Source organism: Lolium rigidum, chromosome 7 (assembly GCF_022539505.1).
Source record: "Lolium rigidum isolate FL_2022 chromosome 7, APGP_CSIRO_Lrig_0.1, whole genome shotgun sequence".
NCBI lineage: Eukaryota > Viridiplantae > Streptophyta > Magnoliopsida > Poales > Poaceae > Lolium > Lolium rigidum.
Genome location: NC_061514.1, coordinates 185,788,848 through 185,814,507, shown reverse-complemented (window position 1 = coordinate 185,814,507; position 25,660 = coordinate 185,788,848). Strand labels below are relative to the sequence as shown.

General features: G+C 43.6%; 1 pseudogene; it reads left to right on the top strand.

Annotated features, from left to right (window-relative positions):
- Positions 1 to 16,407: 16,407 nt before the first annotated feature.
- Positions 16,408 to 25,660, top strand: part of LOC124676242 — an 83,568-nt pseudogene continuing 74,315 nt past the window's right edge.

The following is a 25,660-nucleotide window of genomic DNA, read 5'->3' as shown; positions in this document are numbered from 1 at the left end:
CATGGGCTAACACTATTGGCCTGGTTTGACTAGTCAACTAATTACATTGATTGGACATTTAGTCGATAGGTCGTGCCAGATGTCATTGTTTGACAGGTCCACTGGCTAAATGGGCTCGTGTAGTACGCGAGCTGGGCTGAATGCTTTTGGTTGACCAGTCAACATAGTAAGTCGTGTTGGCCCACCAACTAAGTGGGCCGAATGCTTTTGGTTGATAGCGCCACCACGCTATGGTCACCGGTGCCGGCCGCCGGACTTGACCACCGGCAGTTGACCGCCATGGGGCCCGCCCTTATCCTTTTTCATTTTCTTTTATTTCTGTAAATGAAAATGCATTGACATGTGGGCCCCTCTGTCAGAGTTTTAACATTTTCAGAAATATTTAGGAAAAGATGAAAACCATGACATGTGGGTCCATGCCTTTCAGACTTTTAATATTTCCATAATTTACAGAAAATGATTTTAAATGAAAAACGTTGGAAATTCATAAGTAATCAATTTAAATCAGAAAATATGTATAATATATCAAAATTTTCAGAAAAATGAGATCTACATTTTGGGATCAAAATCATGCATTGTTAAACAACTTTAAATCCTAGTTGTTTTAGAAGAACTTAATCAACCTCTCAGGCTCCGGAACTACTAACCCTAGTCCCGTCGAGCCCCAGTTAAATTGATGGTGTCTTAGGGTTATTTTAGTGCCTAATTAACATGTCATATCATCATTCTTGTATGCGCATTGCATCAATGCCATGTGTTGATTGTTCCTTTACTTTTCCGGTGATTGCTTCTTCGCGATCGATAGAGCAAGTACCCGAGACGATGAAGATCGATAACAACGCAACTCAATACTTGTCCATCGACGAACAAGTGAAGCATGGGATCTCCGAAGATCCACATTGGTTTGTCAGGGAAAAAGGCAAGCCCTAGCCTGGTTCATATTATGATTTCGAAATGCTTTTACTTCTGGTTCCTACATATCCTATTCGTTTCCAATATGTTTTATCGGCAGGTATAGTTATCCTATGTGTGTTGCATTTACCATTCTTGTATCCTAAATATTCTGATCCACCGCTCCCAGCAAGACTATGTTTGAGCTCGTGTGCATCGCTAGAGCCGTTGTATCGAATATGCTTAGCCATGCTTAGTTGACGAATTCTGATCCACCCGTTGATGAATCAGAGCTGCGATTGAACCTAGTATGGCAGGATGACGTGGTAAGATCTGTGATGATAATTAAACTTGCTAAAAATCTTGGATGGGCCGCCACATGGGGATGTGGTGATTTGACTCATTCTCGCCGATACTAGGACCTGAGGTTCTCGCCTTCAGAACCAAGACTGAGCGTACAACCACACGGGGCCCATGGGAACCCCTTGGCCCAAACTTTCCTAGCTTACCCATGAGTCAATTAGTTTGCGAGTTCCATTTGCCATACGCATGGGGAAAAGGGTGGAAAAGATTTTCAAAGTGCATCATACATGGCGTGGCCGGGGTGAAGGATGTTGGAGGCATTGAACTGGATCCCCTGCGCACAATGATCGGGACCGCCTCGGTGGCTACCTACGATGATGGAGTTCCCTAGTTAGTTTGACTCATGGAATAGGTGAAGCAAGGGAAAGGTTTTGGTCGACCACCCTCTGCCGGCACACCAAGGAAGTGTGTTAATCATGTGGCGTTAAGAGTCGGTTGGCGCGTGTGGGTAAAGTTGTACACCCCTGCAGGGTTAAATCTTTTCGAAAAGCCGTGTCCACAGTTACAGACGACTTGGGGAAGGACGTGTTGATTATAGATAACATGAACCTAATCGTAAAACTTGACAAATGTGTGATAAGGATCCCTTCTCAAGATATCGAGGGGGTGATCCTAGTTGATAGGTTCGGGTGATGATGAAGATTTGGTGGATTCAATATGATGATCAGTAGAGCTAGAAATATTGCTCTCTTATCCCCTTTTAAAATGATCTGAGTAGACGAGCTTCTGCTACCTCTTGTTTTATAAAGGAAAAGTGGCTTTCCGCAAAATAAGCTCCACATAAAGCCTCGCATACCAGCTTTGCGAAAAGGTTGTACTAAGTCTTGTTGAGTCCTTGTACTCAGCTTTGCATGCTTTGTTTCAGATGAAGTCGCTCCAACAAATGGTGGTTTCTAGGTCGACATCGACGAGTAGCTTGGGATTCCCAGGTGGCAGCCTGGAATCTATGGGCTGGGACGTCGCCGTTATGTTCCTGGCCTCTTAGGCCTTTTGCTATCTTTCTATTTAGAATAGCATAACTTTGCTTCCGTTGATTGATGAAATGTCAGGTCAGTGACCTCTGCTTGTAATATTTTGGTTCTTTTGCTCAGTTATGAGCTTGTATTACTCTTTGAGTCGTAGAGTCACTGTTGTGTTAACGATTCTCACCCTGTAGGCCCTAGAGATCTAGGTTAGACTTAAGCCAGATGGATATCTGGGTTTGTCTAGCCCCGACCTCCGTGAGACCCCACAGAAGACCACCTCCTCGTCAACAAAATAGAAACATCAATCGAGATGCTCAAGGTCCACAAACTCAACCTCAACAACATCAAGACCATGGTGAAGAAAGACCGCCTCCTAGATGCAATGACCGTAACAAGGAAGAAATCTTTGGGAAGCTAAAGTTCACCATGCCCAAGTTCTAAGGAGAAGAAGACCCCGATGCATACTTGTCTTGGGTACTCAAGGTTGATAAGATCTTCCACATCCACAACTTCTCCGAAGTAAAGAAAGTGGCCATGGCATCACATGAATTTGAGGGATATGCAAATGTTTGGTTGGAAGAAGTAAAAAATAAGCATGCTCAAGAAGACTTAGAGCCCATTGACACATGGGAAGATGTGAAAAAGTGATGCACACTCGCTTTGTGCCCTCTCACCACAAACGTGACTTTTTCAACAAGCTCACTCAACTCAAGCAAAGCTTCAAGTCCGTTGAGGAGTATTACAAGGAGATGCACATGACCATGATGAGTGCGAATGTGGATGAGCGTGAAGAGCAAACAATGGCAAGGTTCTTGAATGGATTGAACATCCCCGTCAAGAGGATATATAGTGGAATTCTTGCCATACACCAACATGGTTGAGTTACTTCATCAAGCTACAAGGGCCGAGCGCCAAGTAAGAGAAGACCTAGCAAGTGCTAAATCCAAGTCCTTCTTCGCCGCAAGAAATGCAATCGATGACTCCGCTAGCACCATGAACACAAGTGATAGCTCCTCAAAGGACCCCACAAAGCCAACTAAAAGTTCCATGAAGACCACAAGTCTCAATCCATCTACATCAACCATGTCATCCAAGGCTTCAACGGGATCTAGTAACATCACTTGCTTCAAGTGTGGTGCCCAAGGACATAAATCTTTTGAGTGCACAAACACAAGAGTCATGATAACTCGGAATGATGGGAATGTGGACTACTTAAGTGAAGATGCATATGAAGCCTTGGTGCAAGCCGAACAACACTTGAACATGAGGAGTTGGAAAACCATGAGAATGTCTTATGTGAGCATGATACAAGTCCTTCTCTTGTGGTATCCAAAGTTTTGACCACTCATGCATTTCACAATCAAGACCAAAGGTGCAACATCTTCAAAACAAGAGCCGGAATCAATGGCAAGTCTCGATCAAGGTCATCATCGATGGAGGAAGTTGTCACAATATTGCAAGCAACGAACTATGTTCTAAGCTCAACCTCAAACTTTGGAAGCATCCTCACCCTTACCATATCCAATGGTTAAGTGACAACGGAAATGTGAAGATTGAACATAGCGTCACCATATCCTTCAAGATTGGAGCCTATGAAGACACTATAGAGTGTGATGTGGCCCCAATGACCGTATGCCACATGCTACTTGGACGCCCTTGGCAATATGACAAAAAGGCAATACATGATGGTTCAACCAATGCTTATTGCTTCAAGGTCAACGACAAGACGTTCATTCTACGCCCAATGACTCCTAGCCAAGTAATTGCAAACAATGCAAAGGCTTTAGCGAGGGCACAAGAAACCATTACAAATAGTGAGATGAGAGGTGAGAGAGTGACCCACCAAAATTAGAGTGAGTGCCACAAGCCACATATGAGCGGAAAAATGATGAGTGTCCTCCTAGACACTAAATGCGAGTTGAGAGAAACACAAGAAAACCCATACACCATACCACACCATGTGCGCAAGGACAAGGAACCACCGTCGGAGACTAATGAATTCACCTTCCCTTTATCTTTGATGTTTATTTTGAAGGAGTTCCAAGACGAGTACCAGATGACCTTCATCACGGACTTTGCCCGCTACAAGGCTTGGAGAAATGCACCGACATCGTCCCGGACAATCCTCAACACCAACTTGATGATCCTCTTTAGAAGGGACGAGACAAGACACTTACCATGCTCTCCACACACCACCATGGAACCAAGATGATGAGAGACATCGAGCTTCTATGCATCCAACGACCCATGTGTTTTCAAGCTAAGTCCATTTCCAACCCCTATAACCTTGATCCAACTTTTGGTGTGGTAATTCCATCCTTTACATGAATGCAACCATGCTCTAGAATGGTTAATGCTTCACACATGCGTACATTGTTGCTTAGGGAGAATATTCGACTACATGGAGTACCAACAACCATACAAGAGCATGTACTTCGCCAAGCTACCCGCCTCAACGCCAAGAAGAAGGAAAGGATCTTCAATGAAGGAGATCTAGTGTGGATACACCTTCGCAAAGACCGGTTCTCTCAAGAACGCAACTCAAAGCTCAAGCCCGAGGTGATGGTACCTTCAAGGTCCTCAAGCGCATCAACAACAACACCTACGTCATCGACATACCAACATCCACGTACTTGGTGAGCAACACATTCAATTTGTCGGATCTTTCACCCTATCATGAAGATGAGGAGAACATAGAATCGAGGACGACTCTTTCTCAAGGGGGAGATGATGTAGCCCTACCCAAGGACGACACTACATCAAGACCGACAAGCCCTCCTCGTGGCCCAATGACATGAGCTCGGGCCAAAGCCATACACCAAGAGGTGAATTTGCTCCTTTCCACGTATACACTTGATACCTCATTGGATGGCATGCTACTTCATGCAAATACCCTGTGTTCAATCAGGTACATCGAACAAGACACAAGCTATGGAGACCAAGCCAATGGAGAGGGAGTTGAAGATGAAGAAGATGGAGCTTCAGCGCCCCAGCCGGAAGTTCCGCCCTCCAAGAACGGAACTTCCGGCCAGATGCCCCCCAGATGCTGCCCAGATGCGAAGGAAGACCCGGAGAAGAGGATCCAGCCGAAACTTCCGCCCCAGGGACCGGAACTTCTGCCCACTGAAACTTCCGCTCCAGTTTCAGAAATGCGCCAAAACGCCCCTGGATGTTACTGCAACCAAATCGGTCGTTTTCAGAATTAGGCCGGAAGTTGGCCGGAAGTACCGCCCCGACCGGAACTTCCGCCCCCGCTGACCGAAACTTCCGCCCCCAGAGGCCGGAATTTCCGCCTGCACGACTTTCAGCCCAAAACTGCACGTTTCAGCATGTAACTTATCCCTTCGCCCCACCAACTATAAATAGCCTTGTTGGCTCAGATCTGAGATTAGACTTGAATTGAGAAAGAACTTGAGTCATGCTCTTGCCCCCACGTGGGAAACCCTACCCTAGATCTTAGATCTTGTATCACTCGATCTCTTTGTTGAATCCTTGTGATCTCTTTAGTGACTTCTATCAATTATTGGTCTTTTGCTTGCACTTGTACCTTTGGGTCTTTTGCTTGCACTTCTACCAACCTTGATCTTTTCACCCTCCTAGATCTCTTGGATTCGATTCGTCGATCTTTTTGTGAACTTCTACCAAAAGGTCTTTTCCCTGCAACTTCTATCGAGTTGGTGGTTCGGGCCAATAAGGACAAACCGATTTGTGTGTGTGTGTGTGTGTGTGTGTGTGAGTTTGTATCCCTGATCCCCTTCGTGTTCTTCGTGTTCTACCACCTCCCCCCATGAATCCCACCCAAATCCGTGAAGATCGGGCCTCCCCTAGGGCTCAACCCTTATCACCATCTATACTTGATAACCCTCCATGCTTAGAAAATACTATGTTATGTGATGATGAAATAAACTTGCTGGTTACGATGATGCTCTCACTCATGAGAGTCACATATCATTGTTAAAATCTCCTATTTACACAATAGAGGAGAAATATGCTTATGCTGAAAAATACATGTATCATGATTTGCAACTATCCTATGCCTATGGAGAACTTATTGCACCCATGATGTCATGCTTAAGAGTGGTACTAATAATTATTTTGAAACATGAAAGCATGTTAATGAATCTTTTAATAAACTTAATGGTCTTCTCTATATTCCACAATTTTCTGAGATTCACTACTACATGTTGTATACTTTTTGGTGTGTATTAATGTGATTTAAAGTGTTGAAGATATTTATTGGTATGATCACACCATGAGACCCTGATATTTATTATCATGTACAAAAGAAGTGCATGGAACACTTTTCAAGGAAGAACGAGGTAGCACCAAGATACAAGCGACCACATGATTTTCATGCCACTTGAAACAAGTAAGTAAAGCCTACCTATATGTCTATAAAAACGCTTCGCGAGAGGCAACCCAAGTTAATTTTGTTTTTTTCCTTTGCACTCTTGCTGTTGGAAAAGAGTTTCTTTTTTGTTTTCTCACTAATTTTTAAATAAAGTACCAAGTTTTATCTATTTGGATGTTTTAAAATTGTGAAACAAAAGAGGAGTTGCTGATTTCAGCACACACGCTAATTTTTAGTGCATGATTTTTTTGTTTCTTTGCAACTCCTAAAATCCCGAAAAATTCACTGAAGCTGCAACTTTTGACCCTCTATATGCACAAAAATTGGCAAAAAACCAGATATGTCTAAGTGGTCGAATTAAATCTGTTTTGCTGCTGCTAAAAATCTGGATAAATTCTAACTATTTGTGTTTGAACCGTTTCTTTGGGTTTCAAAATAATTTTCCTTGAATCTTTTGATATGCTAGGAATTTGTAGGACATTATATGCTTGCTCGACTATCAAGTAATTTTGTGTCTTTGGTTTATATGGCGGCCATCATCTTATTCTTGTATCACTAATGTTACCCCATAGAAAAGAAATGGGAGAAAGTTTTGTGTTGAATTTTTTTACGAAAAATGGAGGAACATCACACCAAGAGCCATCTAAGAATGGTGAAAACCATAAGCTTGGGATGCCCAAAGCACCCCACTGGACCTATTTAAAATCCTGATTTGCAAACTTGTAAACTTTATTTTTTGAGCAATATTAGAGCGTCCTTGTAATGTAATGTCTAGTGTTGCTAGTTCAAATACTTTGATGAATGATATTTTGCTAGTGCCTTATTTAGTTCTACCTTTTACTCATATACATAGATGTTTAATACTAAGTAGTGTTGTTAACAATAAATGATTGGCACTATGGCATGCTTCTAGTATTTTTGCTAGCCCAAAAAATTCTCACAACAAGCTAAGACTTGCTTTGAAACACCTCAAACCAAGCAGTTGTAAATGTTTTCCGTTGCCGTGTAAGGCTTTATTTATAAAGCTGGGCCGAGTGGCCTTATGTTTACTTTTTTATTTTTTTTCATAGATTTTGAAAATCTTCAGTTTTCAAACTTTTCAGATTTAATTATTTTTCAAGTTTTATATTCTTTGAAATATTTTATAAATATTTGCACAACTTTCCAAAACTAATCAAGGCAAAGAAAACCAAAAGAAATCTGAGAGAAAAAACCGGAATTGAAACGTATCAGCAAAGCGCACGCAAAGGCAGCGACGGTAGCGACATTAATGGGCACGGCCCATCAGGTGGCGATTCAGACGGCTTGAGGCGTCCACGCCGCGACGGGTGGTGTATAGCTACTTCTCTCTTGTCATAAAAAAAAAGCTACTGCTCTCTTGTCCGTTGTTCATAGATTAGCCAAACGGGTATGAACCCAGAAATGGGCCGTTATCGGTCCTGGCCCTTCTATATCTGTGCTTGAGATTGTAGTTCCTTCACTGTCAAAGGATTGTTTTTGCTACTTTCGGCCCGAAACACCAGGCCGAATGCCGGGTCACCCCACCGCAAATAGCTAACGAAGCTTCCTCTCAGCTACAATAAAAATCTAACGAAGCTACGTACTACTGTATCATCGACAAAGATATCATCGAAAAAGTAACACATAAACGCAGTGGCTGACTGACTTAGCAATCAGCCAATAAAACGCTGTATTTTTCCACTGACTTTTCCAGAGTCTGGGTGATTACGCTTCCACGAACATTCTAGATGACCATTTTCGATTCTTCACGTAGAACTTTTGATCACGGACAAACGAATTATATCTACATCCGTAGCTTACACTTAACTATCCTTCACAAGACCAAAACTAGGTACGTATCCTACCCGTACCATGACAAACAGTTCAGATCAAAGATACTCCCTCCATTTAAAAAAATAGCTTCGTAACATTTTTAGATATAAATGAACTTATAGCTGAAATATGCCTATATACTCCCTGCGTCCCAAAATATAAAACGCCTAAGATTAGTCAAAACTCTACTAACTTTAAATAAAAAATTAGGAAAAAATATATTGATATCTACAATATTGAATAGATACTTTGAGAAAATATACTTTATGGTGAATCTATTGAAATTGCTTTAGTATTGTAGATGTTTATATATTTTTTGTATTAACTTGGTCAAAGTTAGAAGATGTAAAGTTTTGACAGCGAGGCGCCTTTGGTGTCTCATAAAGGCGGAATATTCTTCAGTGGGAGGCGACGTTCCCGTCGACAGCGAGGCGCCTGTGGTGACTTCGTCAATCTCAAGACCCGCCGGATCAGTTCTTCGATGCAGTATCTTGGAGGTGCTCATAGGGGTAGGGTGTGCGTGCGTGCGTTCATAGGGGTAAGTGTGTGCGCGTATGTATGAGCGCCTTTGATTGTACTGTGTTTCGCAAAAAAAAAAAAAAAGAAGATGTAAAGTTTTGACTAACCTAATACGCTTTATATTTTAGGACGGAGGGAGTACCTCTGTATGTAGAGATTTTCTAGAAGATGAGGGACTACTAGAGAGTTTATGAGAATTAATCTATGGTTGGATGGTTAGAAGGGTAGTGATATCCTAGCCCACCAGAGTTTAAGCCCTAGGTTTGATATTTTGGTGTCTCACAAATGCGGAATATTCTTTCAGTGGGAGATGAAGTTTTCATCAATAAGGAGGCGTATGTGGTAACTTCGTTAGTCTAAAGACCAGCCGGATCATCAGTTTTATGGACTCGGTCTCTCAGATGTGCTCGTAGGGGTTGAGTGTGCGCGTGCGTTCATAGGACTAAATGTATGTGCGTATTTGTGAGTGTTTGCATCTGTATTGTTTTTCGCTAAAAAAAGATACTATAATTTATACCTATTAAATAGCAAGTGTAATATCTTCATAATATGGTATAGAACTATAGATTAGTACTCTATCCGTATTAGATCCACCTTGTATACGCCACGTATGTGGTTTTCCCATACCTAACGCCACAACTCTTTTAACTCGTACCCCTTTCTAATATTGTATAGAGTAGTAGTCTACACATATTAGACCCACCCTGTATACATCCCATATAAGTTTTTTCCATACCTAACACACAACTCGAGACCCTTTCTATAATATTGTATAGACTAGTCACTAGTGGAAAAACGCTGATCAATACCGGTTCCAGAGGGCCATTTGCACCGGTTTAGCAACCGGTATAAAATATCCGGTGCAAAAGGCCCCCCCCCTTTCCTACCGGTTCCTTACGAACCGGTATAGATGGCCCTCCACGTGGGCGCCCAGGAGAGCGCACGTCGATGGACGCTTCGTACCGGTTTGTACTACAAACCGGTGGCAAAGGTAGGCTGCCTCGGCAGGAAAATTCGAGAATCTCGCCGCGGCGAAGAATTCAGGGTTTAGGGTTTCGTAGGGGTTTAGGGGTATCGGAGCGTTTCATATCGCGTCGATGCACCGGAAATGCGTTTGGGTTTACGTAGTACATGAAGATCAAGGTGATGCATATAAAGTTGGTGCATATAATATAACACACATGTAATTGCATAAGTAGTACTCTCCGATGCAAATCAAGTCGATGCACCATAGTACAAGCATGAAGATCGATCTATTACACACATGTACCATAGTGGTACACTCCGAGTCAAACTATATATACACACAAAGCAATCGAGGAGCTGGAGAAGATCTTTATGCATAGTGGTACTCTCCGGATGGTGGTATGACTTCCGAAGGAAAAATCCCGCCAATTCATCGCCGATTGCTTTGAAGCGCTCCTCGATTCCGATCTTCTCCCGCTTTCTTCTCAACTGTAAAAGAATAAGATGAATACATGAGCTATGTGTGTTATATCAAATCACAAATCAAACAATTATTACTGAAACTCAAGCACAACTTATGGTAAGAAAATAAATTTGTGAATATTATTTTCGTACCTCTCTATTTCTTTCATTATTCGCTCTCTCGCCGACAATTCCGTGGATGTACTCGCAAACGTAGTATCCACATAGATTAGTCCCCGGTGGTTGTTTTGCGCATTTCTGTACAAGAATATAATTCGATCAAACAATAATGAAGTATGATAAAGGTGTGTGGACCTAGGTAGTACTACTTACTTTGTTCGCACGCCATATCAGCTTCGGTTTCCAATCATGGGACTGATCTTCCTTGATGAAAGTTTCCCATACGCTGCCCGACAAAAGAAAATGCACAAAAGAGTTATCAATCAGTTGATATCAGGAAACTAACAAAAAAACCGATAAGAATTTGAATTACCTTTTGAGCATAAGAAAACAAGACTTGTATTGTATAGGCTCTTTGGTTAGTGAGTCAAAGACTTCAACTTCTCCTTCGTACATTTTAATGACGATAAGAATAAAGTGAAACCTGCGCACGTTTAAATATGTAGTGTCATATATATAAGTGAGCAAAATAGAATGTGTTATAAGAGAGTAACACTCACTTGGAAGTTGTAAGGCCAAAGTATTGTCTTTTTGTCACGTTGTCGCTTCAAAAACCTTAGCAAAGTCTCCGGTGTATCCCTGTTATAGAGGGTTCTTCTATGGTCTTGACATGCATTGTGTCCGGGTCAATGAACCCAATGTCCTTGATTTCATCCCTTTTGCATTCGAGCATCTTCAATCTGCATAACATAGCGCACAAAAGATTATAATTTGCCAGATAATCAAGGAGCTGAGCTAAAGACTTCTCAAATTATATAAATAAATCACTTACAGACAATAGCAACTGACGATAGATTTGTCGAGGGCCCGAAGATTGTATAACTGGAAAAGCTCGGAGAAGTCAACGCTCACAGAGTATTCTTGGAAGTAGTGCTCTTCCTTAACTCGCACCATGATAGTCTCCATCCCTCCCTTTGCGGCAACACCGTACCACGTATGCAAGTTACGCATACTTGTTGGTAGCTTGCTTGAGATTCTCGACCAAATCTTTCCCTTGAACATATTGATATACTACCTTAGCCATGGCGTAATCGGTTGAGATTTGTCGAGAACTTTGAACGGCCTTCTCGTCAAACACCTTTAGAGGGGGGACCGATTTAACGGGTTGTTCTCCGAGCTGGTAGACTTGGTGTATCCCTTTTATCTCCCTGATACCCGAGCTGGTAGTGGGGTTTTTCGCCTCCATCATTTGGTCGTACGACCTTTCAATAGAACGCCTATAGTCAGATGGCGGCGATGGTTCAGGGTTATACAGATTCTCGACTGTACGATAAACCTTCACCGGATCTAGTGTCTTCTCAAAAGGTATCTCCGGCTCTTTCTTAGCAAAAAGGCCCTCCGTCGGGACTCAACGGCTTCCTGGTTTTCCTCGGGAGTTTTTTCCCAAGGTAACTTCTCAATAGGCGGCGAGTGGTTTCTCCTTTCTAGATCTCTTCTTAGGCGGCGTACCATTCCGCTTACCGTGCGCTTGTCTTACGCGGAGGATCTCGAGGTGGTGGACTCATGCTGGGGTCCCTCTCGGGTAGGTATGGACTTTGCTTGCTCATGTGGATTGCTAGGAGGAGGAGTCGAAGGCCTTTGATGCTCATGTGGACTGCTATGAGGAGTCGGTGGCCTTTGAGAAGGACGACGTACTTCTTCGGCCATAGGGCGAAACCGTGCTTGACATCGGCAAGTGTCCTCTCATCGTCACCTCTAGGAATATCAAGCTCCACTGATTCAAAAGCCGGAACAACTTCATCCACCCCGACACGAACACAGCCAGGTGGAATGGGCATATGGTGGTGCGTTGCTCCTTCTTCACTTGGGTAAACATAACCGACCGCCACCTTAACAGACGCGGTTCGAATAACATATAGAGCTCGCAATCTGTCTTCTCCGTGACATAATCCACGGGGTAGCTTCCTCCACACCCGTCAAGATGCGTGGAACCCACACTCGCTTCTTCGCTGAGATGGGGCGGCATCGGCTTGAGGATCCTGTAGGAACATCGGCTGGTCGGGTGGCCTCCGATTTTTCTCAAGCGCCTCCACCCTAGTTAACAATTCCGTTACAATGTCGGCGTCCTTCTTCTTCTTCCGCGAACGGCTTCTATAAGTGTCGGCGGACTGCGGGAACGCTTCCTTCATGGTGAGACCTGGGCGAGCTCGTACCCGTCCAACGTGTTCGGGATTCCCCGTAGCGAGTGTCGGCTCGTCATTCTCTCTATCGGGAATGTACTCTCCCTTTCGAACCTGTTCAATTGCAGCTACAAGCTTCGGTACGATTTGCTCAATCTTTTCCTTCCATTTTCCCTTCGCAACGATCAGCCCTGTCTTTGGGTCCAACCCTGCCCCATGCGCGAACAACCGAACTTGGACCGTTCGGGCCGGTCCCATGTCCGTGGAGTGATTCCTGCAGCCATCGGTTCATTTTCATACGCTATCCACCTCGGAATGGCAGTCTTGTAGCCACCTGACCCCATATGATGCCAAATTGTCTTCTTTGCAGCATTTTTCTTATTTGTGACCGATCGAGACACAAAAGTAGACGATTGCTTATACCTCTTAAATTCTTGCCAGTGATCCTTTATCTTCACTAGATTATCATCGAATACTTGGATCTTCATTCTTATATTTGTCCCATAAATTTTTCTTCCAAGTCTGGAATTGTATGGCCATCTTCTTGAGAGTCCATTCCTTGACTTTATTCTTCTGGCCTTCCGTCATGTCTTCCGGTAGGCTGAAGCGTGTCAGCAGAGTTTCCCAAAGAAACTTTTTCATCGCGTCGTTGACATAACTAGCTTCATTGTCCGCTTTCTTCGGCTTATGCCACTCTCGAATGCTGATCGGTACATGGTCCCTAACAAGAACTCCAGCTTGACTTGTAAATTTGGTGCGGTGATCTTTGGGATGCACCGGTTCACCATTATCCTTAAATGCCGTGAGGGCTAACCTACCCTCGCCCTTTAGAACTCGCGTCGGGCCTCGTTTTGTTTTAACGAGACTTGCTCGATGTTCCAGAAGGCTAATAGAAAAATTATTCGTTAATAAGTGAAATACAAATAAATGAATGCATCTAGTGATATGAACATAGACTTGATACATAAATATACACCTCGGCGGAGTTTGTTATGGAAACTTCGTTGTCTCTTCTAACTTGTTCGGACTCAAGACCCTCGCCGAAATCATTCAGAAAGTCGGCAAAATCTGTTTCATCTCCATCAGCCCCACGGGCACTCTCATATATCAATTTCTGCACCGCTTCTTCCCCCTCCTCATCTCGGACGAAGGTGCCGTCCGCCATAGCTCAATGTCACTACAAAATTAAGAAAGCAATTATATTTCATTCATCATTTGGATAACAATTCAAATGAAGAAAACAAGAACCCTAACCCTAACACTCGGCGGCGCGCTCATGCTCAACGTCTAACCCTACTACGACTACATGCGCTCCAACGGTGTCATCCCGCCCGAGCCCGACGCCAACGCCGAGGAAATAAATGTAAGGAGGTTTGATTTCATGGATGTTAGTTTTATTCATGAAGGAAGAGCACCGAATGTGCATGCTACAATTTAGCTCGTAATACTCTAGATTTACTTTAAGGACGCCCCCTGTGGCTCCTAAACTCTCCTGGTATAGATCTTGTACGTCTTATGATTGTTCAATAAAGAGATCTGTGTCCCCTAAAAAAAGCAGTATTTCATGAAATATAGACAATAATATGAAGATCTATTATACCAAATGCATATAATATGAAAACATATTTCATGATAATTCTTGAAATATGATTTGTTTTCATTGTATGTTTATATTTTACATCTATACATAATTAAATTTCACAAAGTTTGACTTTAACCAAACTTTATATATGACCTATTTTGGGCAGGAGGAAGTAATTTTCAGTACTTAAATTGAAACCATGAAGGACAAAGATAACTCATATGTAGATTTTTTTATCTATGCTATTAAATAAATACTATATGAAGGACAAAGATAACTCATATGCACTTCAGCTGCAGGAACAATAAAACGCTAAGGCGGGGCGACGGTGAAGCTCGGCGACCGCCGTGGACTGCGGTGGCGGCGCGGGCGGGGAAGCTCGCCGCGGTGCAGAATGTCGGCGGGGAGGCGTGGAGGACGAGCTGGTGGTCGCCTGCCCGAGGTGCTTCCCTCGGCGTCGACTTCACCGCCCGAGCCCGACGCCAAGCCGACAACGCCAACACGGGGGACGTCGGGGCGGCGCTCGCTGCGGAGGCGGCGATGCCAACGGCCTCCTCCGCTGTCTCCTCCGTGCCCGCAGCCCCTCCTCACGCTCCGCCTCCTCCAGGCCGCCCCGTTCGTGCCCTCCCTCCTCACGCGCATTTCGTCGAGCACCTGGAGCGCGTCCGGGAGGTGCTCCGCGCGGCAGGGTGGAAGACGACCACCTGGACGCGTCGAGGTCGGCACCGCGGCGTGCGGCGGCGTGCGCGGCTAGGGGAGCGTCGTGCGGGCGAGGGGAAGGAGAATGGGGAGGGATGGCGACGGCGGCCGGCGTGGAGAGGGACGAGGGAGGCTTACCCTGCCGGCGCGCGGGGAGCTACTGCTGCGCGCGGACGACGGCGACGGCGATGGCGTGGTGCGGCGTGGCGACGACGACGGACGGCGGCGACGACGTGGTGTGCCTGCGGTATACCTGTATTAGACCCACCTTGTATACATTACGTATGTGTTTTTTTTTCCATACCTAACACACAACTTAAGACCTGAACAGGGCACCGATTTCTTGTATTTCAACATGCTATCATAGGAGCTTCCTCCTCGACATCCAGACCGATCTTCAATTTTATTTTCACCGGCGATTTTGCCATGCAAAACCAAAAACCACAAGGACATCCTGGCCGCTGCGGTATGCTGTTTCCGGAGAACCACAATCGACAAAACCCAACTAAACCCTGGCAGTCGTGACCCATTGATCTACCTCCGACCCTCCCTCCCAAACACCAAGAGCACCGATGGCCTCTTCATCATCATCCATGGCGGCGCTAGCCACTACCCTCGGCTCGGCCCCGATAGACAAGTTGTCTCGAGGCAACCATCTTTTGTTTGAAACAGTTTAAATTCCTTTTTTCAGGTCAAAGATACTAGAGTTTATCCCTAGTCCACGTGGACCGCCGCGTGTATGAAATTCTTGCCCTCTGCTGGAAAATATTGAGCTGATGCGACCTTTGGATTGGACTTTTTCGAGAACGCACTTGGATTGGATTAGATCAATATTTCTCGAGGCTTCGTGCTATGTGTACAATGTAAGATTGGTAACATACTAGCAATTTCAACGATGCAACTCGCTGTTTGGATAAATTAACCCAAGTGTAGCTTTCGGTACTCCGCATCAAAAGAGTTGTAAGCAACCACGCTCAATTCTTATTGAATTTTATCGTGATGATGTGCAGTGCAACTAGTGACAAACATGTGCCCACATATGAATGGACGGCCGGATGAATTATAAACCTCTACCTCATCAGTAATTTCCAAGAAAAGATACATGCTCTATATATACTATATATACATATATATATTACTATTTGTTTGCCAAGTCAAGGTTACTTGTTATTATTACAAGTAATACACTCCTGTATTGCTTCTAATAACACCTTAGGGAGTAGTCGAGTTTATCCTTCTCTCCCCTGTCGAGATGATAGCGGACATGGAATTCTATGAAAATGTTAGGCTCCAGCAGAAATTTGGAACTAATTTTGATCAAAATTGACCCGTACAACTCGTCATGAAATTTCCTATTCCAGTTTCCTAGCAAGGTAGCTTGGGCAAGTAATCGCGCTAGCATTATAAATACGTAACTCATCGATCAGAGGTTCACACATCTACAACCTTTGCTCTTAAAGCATAGCGCGATCAGCAATGGCGTACTCATCGAAGCTAGCACTGCTCTTAGCTCTCGCGACCGCCATGGCGGCCACCGTGGCGGCCCAGAACTCGCCGCAGGACTTCGTGGACCCGCACAACGCGGCGCGGGACGACGTGGGCGTCGGGCCGGTGTCGTGGGACGATACGGTGGCTGCGTACGCGCAGAGCTACGCGGAGCAGCGGCGCGGCGACTGCCAGCTCGTGCACTCCGGCGGGCAGTACGGGGAGAACATCTTTTGGGGCTCCGCTGGCGCCGACTGGTCGGCGGCGGACGCCGTGAACTCGTGGGTGTCGGAGAAGCAGTTCTACGACCATGGCAGCAACAGCTGCGCGGCGGGCGAGGTGTGCGGTCACTACACACAGGTGGTGTGGCGCGACTCCACGGCCATCGGCTGCGCGCGCGTCGTCTGCGACAACGACGGCGGCGTCTTCGTCGTCTGCAGCTACAACCCGCCGGGCAACTTCGAGGGACAGAGCCCATACTAGTGTTACGTACTCTACTTTGTATGGTGCCACGCATGCATGGACCGTACCATTAGCATGCATGCCGGCTACCGGATGCAATAAATGGTTAAGCTAGCTGCGATCAAGTTGTGATACTGCATATACTGTACTCCGTATGTTTTATGAATAAATATGTTTGAAAATTAAAGTTTTATCAGTATAGTATGATTGCAATTATGCAATATACTGCAGTATCCATGCTTCATGCTTGTGACAGTTTGGCCGATATAACTGTTTTCAGTTAATTTTGGTTAGTTAATCTACCTTATTTAGTTTTTGTTCTTTTTAATGGGGATCCAAATATAACTTTTTTAAATCATTCCTAAGAAATATCGATCAAAACATTGAGGTTGTTGAAACTACATCGGCGACCAAGGTGGCCATGGCGCTCGAGCTTACGCAAGGTACATCCCGATCTTCTCCGCTGCCGTTGGGCAAAGGAGCTGCAAAAAACAAAGTCCAGGCAAGGCCGGTCATCGAACCATCGGTCTTCATGGACGATAATAATGGAGGTTGGACGGTTGTTCGCTGGAGGTATCGGCCACCGCTGATCACCGGGAGGGAACATGATCCGAAACTCGCGGAAAATTCAAAAAAAATGGGTTTGGGCCTGGCAAGACTGCGGGCTAGCCAAAACAAAATTTCGGTTCGTTGGAACCCCTCGGATGCGAGGAATCGAGTAGCGTATGTGGCTCGATCGGACGGAGACCATGGGCCAAGGCAGGTCAAGGTTGGTTCATCCATCGCGGGTCATGCGTTCAGGAAATTACTAGGGTTTTCCTGGCGCAGAATTGACGCAGGAGAATCACTGCTGCGGCGGCGGGCGCCCGAGATGAATGTAGACGGCGGCCGCGGTGGGTTCAACCCGGGGCGTGGAGCTTTCAACGCCGGCCGAGGGGGCTATCCAGGCCGTGCCGGTTACCAGGGCCGCGGCGGCTTCCAGGGACGAGGTGGTTTCCAAGGGCAGGGGATCGGTGCTCCGCGTGGCCGGCAGAACACAGGAGGTGTTCGTGGTGGTCATCGTGGATTCCAAGGCAATGGTGAGCATCTTGGTCTGGGAACCGGTAGCAACTTTGTGCAAGGGAAGGTAGCGGTACGGGTGGTATGAACAACACAAATCAGCATCAACATTGATCTGGAAATTATCAGCGTAATTCAGGCTACAACTCTGGGAAGAATCTTTGGCTATGGCGGGAATCAACAACGCTGACATGCTGATCGTGGCTTTCACTACCGTGTTCGCGACAATGGGGCTAGCATGCAAGCAAGGAGTGGTATTGACACAGATTTACTACACCAAACAGTGCAGGCGGTTGTCGCAGTGGTCACGACAGCCACCAAGGTTTCTGAACCAACTCAGAGTGCACCTCCTTTTGTAGCAAATGCTGATAGTTTGACAGGGGTACGGGTCAGCATGCGATGACGTCGGTTGCGGCGCCCAATGCAGTTCCACAGCCAACACACGGGGTACAAGATAATCAGGGTGCAGGAGCCAAAGGGAAGGACAATGAAGGACAAGGTGTTTTAAATGCAAACAACTTGGACATTACATTGACGATTGTTCTACCCCTTTTTATGATTTATGTGAGTCAGTCCATCATGCTACCCCTGCTTGTCACCTGCATCAAGCTCCCAAGCCCACAACAATTTTACATGGATATGCAAATGAGGGTCTTATGTTTTTTGAGCTTCCTTGTGGTGCTTTTAAGGAAAAGGTGGAGAACCCAAAATTAGCTAAGATCACTGTTGATGGAGATGCTATGACTATCCCTGAACTCATTGATCAACTCAAGAAGATTGTTCCTTCTGACAAGTTCAATTGGGAAGTTTTTCATTTCAAGGAGAATATATACAGGGTTAAATTACCAAGTAAGCAAGAAGTTCAAAGATTGAAATTTTTTGGTACTTATATTTGTAATGACAGGTAAGCTTGCTTATCTTTTGACATATGGTCTTCATTGGCGGAGCCAATGTATACATTGCTAGAAGTTTGGGTTCGTGTATCTGGTTTGCCAAGTGATATTAGATCTGATAATTTATCCTTATGGGGTGTGGGGACTCTTTTTGGAAAGACTCTAGATGTTGACATGGCATACACAAGGAATAATAAGGTTCTTAGGACCAATATTGGGTGTTTGGACCGTAATCTTATTCCTAAAGACAGGGATATGTTCATTAGAAGGGGTTTCTTTAAGCTACATTTTGAGGTGGAGGAAGCCAATGGGTCTCAAGAAGTTGATATGGCTGAGATGAACAATGGTAATGATGGAAATGATGATGCACATAATGGAGAGCACAACAAAGAGGGGGGTAATGCCATGGATATGGATCCCAAAGAGCCAGATGAAGGAAATAATTCAAACAATGGAGGACAAGATGGTGCTATTATCAACAATGGAATCCAAGGGATGCAATTGCATGCTCAACCTTTGGATGATATTAATATTGGGTCTATTAAAGTGCCACTTAGTCCCACAGGTACTCCTTTATCTGTCCAAATTTTGGGTCAAAAAAGCAATTTTCCAACACTTTATCTCATGTTCAAATTCAGATGCTAAATGACAAAACTGGTGTTGATTTTGATGCAGATTGTGGTTCAGGCGTATCTACCTTGGGATTGCCCCAGGTGGGTATCAATGCCTTGGGATCGTTGCCGTAGAGATGCAGGCAGACTGCGCTATCCCAGTCAGGTGGGCAGCAGCTGCAGCTGGCCTCATCAGCGTGCTGCCAGCCGACAGCGGCATCAGCAGCAGTGGACAGCAGGGCGCCATCGCTAGCAGCCAGCAGGTGGGCGAACCCGCGGTCTCCACGTGCGAGCGCACTGTCCACCCTACTGCCAAGGCTGGATCCAGTGCGGCTGCTCGCGCTGATGTGGACGTTGGCACGCGGGGTTTCTTGACGCAGAAGATCCGGACGCAGGGGAAGGAGGCAAGTGGACTGTCGCCACTGTCAGCCACGCATGTGCAGCAGCAGCAGGGCGTAGGGGGGGAGCTCGTCTGGGATTGTCTGCGTCGATGCAGTTCCCGCTCAACGCCCATGCGGCGTCCTGGCCGCAGAAAATCCTGCCGCCTGTTGGAGGTGGGGCAGCGTCAGTTTAGGATGCCAGAGTCAATCATTGGCTCAATGATGGCTAATCATTGGCTCAATGATGGCCAATCATTGGGGCCAGATGCTGCAGGGCTAGGTGGATCTTCTGTGCATGCAGTGGGTGTAGCTCACGGTATGGAACAAGTTTCAAATTTTCCAATTAATTATATTAATTCTGAGGTTTATGAGAATGAGTTTTTGATGGCTGGAGGTAATGTCTTTGACACAGGGAATTTTTGTCATCCTATTATGCCTAGTGCTTGTGTTTCTGAAAAAAGAATGAGGGAGAATATTTCATGTTGCATAAAGGAGAGGGGAAACTCAAGATGGATGATCGGAATACGGCGGGGATTGCCTCGCCTCAGAGGGTCATTGGTAATTTTTCTCCTTCCCTTCAGTCAGTCACAAATGAAATGAATTCTTATTTTTTTCTCTCAATCTCATTGAGTGCTCACCTGATAATGTGCTAGTTAGTCCTACTATGGAGGAGGTTATTGCTTTCGGGGGTATTCCAAAGGCCTCATCTGGAGTGAGGTCTAGTACCCAGCTGGGATGTCAGACAGATGGGGATTTGCCACAGATGGAGAAAGCTATGAAGAGGGCACAGATGCGTGATGAGCCTCTTAATACAGGTAATACTTCAATCCCAAAATATTCTATTATTAATATTTCTGAGTCTGATATTATTAATAGAGCGGAGTGTCTAGGAGTGTCTTTGGGAAAAACGGAAATGGAGGTGGTAAAGTCTATTAAGGGTATCAAAATGTTAGAGGAGGAACGTATTTTAACAATTTTGCAGAAAAATGTGGATGACATTTTGAATAAGGAGGAGGGTCCTTCGACCCTTGTTATGTCCAAAGTGTCTACCCTTTGTGAGAACTTGATTGAGGATGATGGTATCCCACTGGAATTAGATGATCAATTGGAGCATCTAAAGCTGGTTGTCAAAGAAAAAAAGAACTCGGCAGAGGAAAACGTATGACACTAATAATATTCGCAAAAGTACTAGGCGGAGAATTAAAAAACAGTTTTCATAATGCAGAATCTAAAAGGAATGAATCAGAATCCAGGGGTTTTTGGGGATACTGCAAAGCCTTTGTTTGTCAGAGAGGCCATTAGGGAACATAAGTTAGATTTTCTAGCCTTGTTGGAGACAGGAAGATCAAACTTCTCTATTCCTTTTCTGAACCAACTTGCTGCGGGTTACAATTATTCTTGGTTCTGTTTACCTCCTCATGGTAGGTCTGGAGTCTAGTGGGAATAAAGTCAGATACCTACAGGTGATAAAGGTGACTACTGGAGATTTTTGTGTAAAACTTCATATCAAGTGCAAAAGAGATGGTTTTGAATGGATTTTGGTGCCGGTTTATCGGGCTGCCCATGACATGCACAAAGGAGAATTTTTGGCAGAGTTAGTGAGAACGTGTGAGTCTGAAACATTACCTATGTTGGTGGGTAGTGATTTCAATATTATTCGGAAGAGGGAAGAAAAGAATAATAATAATTCTCGGTGGCCATTTGTGTTTAATGCAATTACTGAACATTTGAATTTAAGAGAAATTGCTCTTTCGGGGAGACAATTTACGTGGGTGAGTCGTCGAGCTGAACCTACTTATGAGAAGTTAGATAGAGTTCTAGCATCCATCTCTTGGGAACAAAAATTTCCTTTAGTGACTGTTCATTCATTAACAAGGGCGAATTCTGATCATACACCGATTCTTATTGGCTCAGGGGTTAAAGCACATCTAGGTAATATATCAAAATTCTCTTTTGAGTTACATTGGTTGAAACAGGAGGTTTTTTTGAGATGATAGAGAAGTAGTGGAATTCGGTGGTGGCTGGAATGAATCCCATAGATGTTTGGTTAAATAAATTAAGGCATATTAGAAAGTTCCTTAAAGGTTGGGCAAAAAATCAAAGTGGGAAATATAAAAAGGAGAAGGAGAGACTATTAGCCATCATAGATCAATTTGATATAAAAGCGGAAACAAATCCTTTGGGTCCGCAAGAAAGATAAGAACTTAAAAAAGCAAATGAGGGTTTGAATAAATTAAGACGGGAGGAAGAATCTAAGTGGGCTCAACGCGTGAAAGTTAAGCATATCCAAGAAGGGGGAATAATATGAGGTATTTCCATTAGATTGCAAATGGTAAACATCGAAAGAAGAATTTTTTTTCAATTGGAACAACAAGAAGAGACAATTGTTGGAGAGGACAACCTTAAGGTGTATATCACCGAATTTTATAAAAAGTTATTTGGGCCACCGGAGCCGACCAACATTTCTTTAGTAGAAGGAATGGTGCATGATATTCCGCAGATTTCACCTAATGAAAATGAGATTTTAACAACTCCTTTTACTGAAGAGGAGGTCTTTGAGGTAATCTCACAGATGGAACATAATAAAGCACCCATCCCTGATGGCTTTCCGGCGGAGTTTTATCAAAAGTTCTGGGAGGTAATAAAGTTTGACTTAATGGCACTTTTTAATGAGTTGAGTACAGGAGATTTGTCTCTTTAGAAACTCAATTTTGGTGTCATCACTTTGTTACCCAAGAAAGAGGATGCGGTACAAATACAACAATACAGACCCATTTGCTTACTAAATGTTTGTTTCAATTTTTTTACAAAAGTATGAACAAATAGAATAACAGGGATTGCCCCAAAAGGTTATTAGACCGACACAAACTGCCTTTATGTCGGGTCGAAATATTTTAGAAGGGGTAGTCATTCTCCATGAAACAATTCATGAGCTTCACAGTAATAAATTAGATGGGGTGTTGTTTAAGATTGATTTCGAAGAAGCAGATGATAAAGTTAAGTGGTCCTTTTTTACAACAAACCTTGAGAATGAAAGGTTTTTCCACAGAATGGTGTAGCTTAATTCATCAATTTGTGCAAGGGGGAGTGTTGGAGTGAAGGTAAATGATGACATTGGTCATTATTTTCAAACAAAGAAAGGATCACGGCAAGGGGAACCTTTGTTCCCTATGTTGTTCAATATTGTAGTAGATATGCTTGCCATCTTAATTGAACGAGCAAAAAATGATGGTCAGGTTGGAGGGCTTATTCCTCATCTTGTTGAGGGAGGTATCTCTATACTACAGTATGCCGATGATACGATCCTTTTCTTGGAACATGACCTCCTCAAAGCCGTAAACATGAAGTTAACCTTATGCATCTTTGAAGAACTTTCGGAACTAAAAATTAATTTCCATTAAAGTGAGCTTTTCTGTTTTGGTAAGGCAAATGATGAAGCGGATCGGTATAAGCAGATCTTTGGATGTGATGTTGGATCTCTTCCCTTTAGATACTTAGGTATTTCTATCCACTACATAAAACTAAGAAATTCTGACTGGTATCCAGTTGAGACACGGTTTGAAAGCAAACTGGGATGCTGGAAAGGAAAATTATTGTCTTACGGAGATAGACTGGTTCTTATTAATTTAGTTTTAACTAGTTTACCTATGTTCATGTTATCCTTTCTAGAGATACCTGTTGGGGTAAGGAAACGATTAGATTTCTATAGATCTAGGTTTTTCTGGCAGTTTGATGAATATAAGAAAAAATATAGGCTTACAAAATGGAATATTGTCTATCGGCCTAAAGATCAAGGTGGCTTAGGTATTGAGGTACTCGAACTCAAAAGCAAATGCTTATTGAGTAAATGGCTCTTTAAGTTGCTTAATGAGGACGGGGTGTGGCAGGAGCTGTTACACAATAAATACTTAAGACAGAAGAACTTATCGGCAGTACAAGCTAAGCCCAAAGAATCTTCCTTTTGGAAGGGTTTAATGCGAGTGAAGGAGGAGTTTTTTAATAGAGGTTTCTTTAAAATTGGAAATGGAATGAACACTCGTTTCTCGGAAGATACTTGGTTAGGGAAAACCCCTTTAGCGAATCAATACCCGTCATTATATAATATTGTGCGTCACAAAAATGTAACGGTAGCTCATGCATTATCTCAAACCCCGCTGAATATTTGTTTCAGGAGGGCGCTATTGGGAAACAAATGGACTTTAAGCATACAGTTATGCCAAAAACTAATGAGGGTAAATCTAAATGATGAGCATGATCGCTTTGTTTGGGTCTTGACAACCAATGGTCGGTTTACGGTAAAATCTATGTATGAGGATCTTATGAGTGATCACACCCCATAAATGAGAAAATATTTATGGAAAGTTACACTCCCTTTAAAAATAAAAAACTTAATGTGGTTCCTCAGTAACAAGGTTCTTTTAACTAAATATAATTTAGCTAAACGGAATTGGAATGGGTGTATGAAGTGTGTTTTTTTGTGGTGAACAGGAAACCGTCGAACATCTATTCATTGAGTGTCCCTTAGCTAAACTTCTTTGGCGCACGGTTAATATCACTTTTGATCTTCCACCTCCAACCAATATTACAAATATGTTTGATAATTGGTTAAATGGAGTAGATAGACAATCTAAAGCTTTCATCCGAATTGGGGTTTCGCTTTATGTTGGTCTATTTGGAGGGCAAGAAATGATATTATCTTTAACAAAAAACAATATTTTCATTACTTGCAGGTCCATATGATGACACACTGGGTTCAGCTATGGGCTCTCCTTTCGCCGGAGGGACAGTGGGATGCCATGGTTTCTGGATGCACACGGCTCCAGACGGTCGCTCAGGATATCTTGTGCCAGACTGGCTGGCGGCATCTAGGAGGCTACAGTGATGTGTAGTGCTACTATATTTTATTTGTTCCGCTGGTTAATTCTTGTATCAACTGTAGGTGATGATTGAGATGTGAGAGTTGTCAGACTAAGTATTACACTTTTTTAATAAAAGACCGTGTTCATCATCATGATGCAGAAGCCGGGGTTACACTCCCCATTTCAAAAAAAAAAAACACGATGATAAGATAATTATGAGAAGACATTGATTGACTATCAATGCCGAACTACCAAATAACCATCTATAAGTCAACCGAGCTATAGTCACTTCCCGACTAGGGGTGAATATGAGGTTGAGTTGTCTCAGTATTTTGTAGGTGTTAGGTTGTGATCAACGAAACTGTTCTATAGTTATTCTTAGGACATGACCACCTCTTACTAAGTTTTTTACTTTCTTTCATCATGGACCCCTAATGATATGTGGCTGGTATTGGCAGCGCCTAACTACCTGCCACATGTGACACATATACCATGTTTACGGTAGCGGTTCTCTGCTCCAAAGCGACCAAAGCAATTAAGATTTAAAGTCTTCAAAGAAATGTGACTATGCAAAACCACATAGCTAGTTCTCAATGCTATTAACTTTTTTCTCGTGGTGGACCTTTAATCCTTTGTCTCCTCTTCACATCTTATTTCCACATTGTTTTAATATTTTTTCTTTCTAGTTATGCCAATTTACTCAATATATTTTGCACTAATATGTGTATGGTTGAACCTCAACATATTCGCTTCCACAAATAAGCAATCCTACTAAAAAGTTATTATCCATATAATAGTTTTAATTGTTCCTATGGGCGTATATATACTTCGCCATCAAATAGTCCCCTATCGATTTAAAAAAATACATTTGTTAAGTTATGTCTAGAATCTTGTAATCTTATGTTTGGCTTGTCATGAATTGTTCTAGTAGACCTACAATGGTTTTGTTCCACTAGTAGTATTGCATTGTCATACCTATT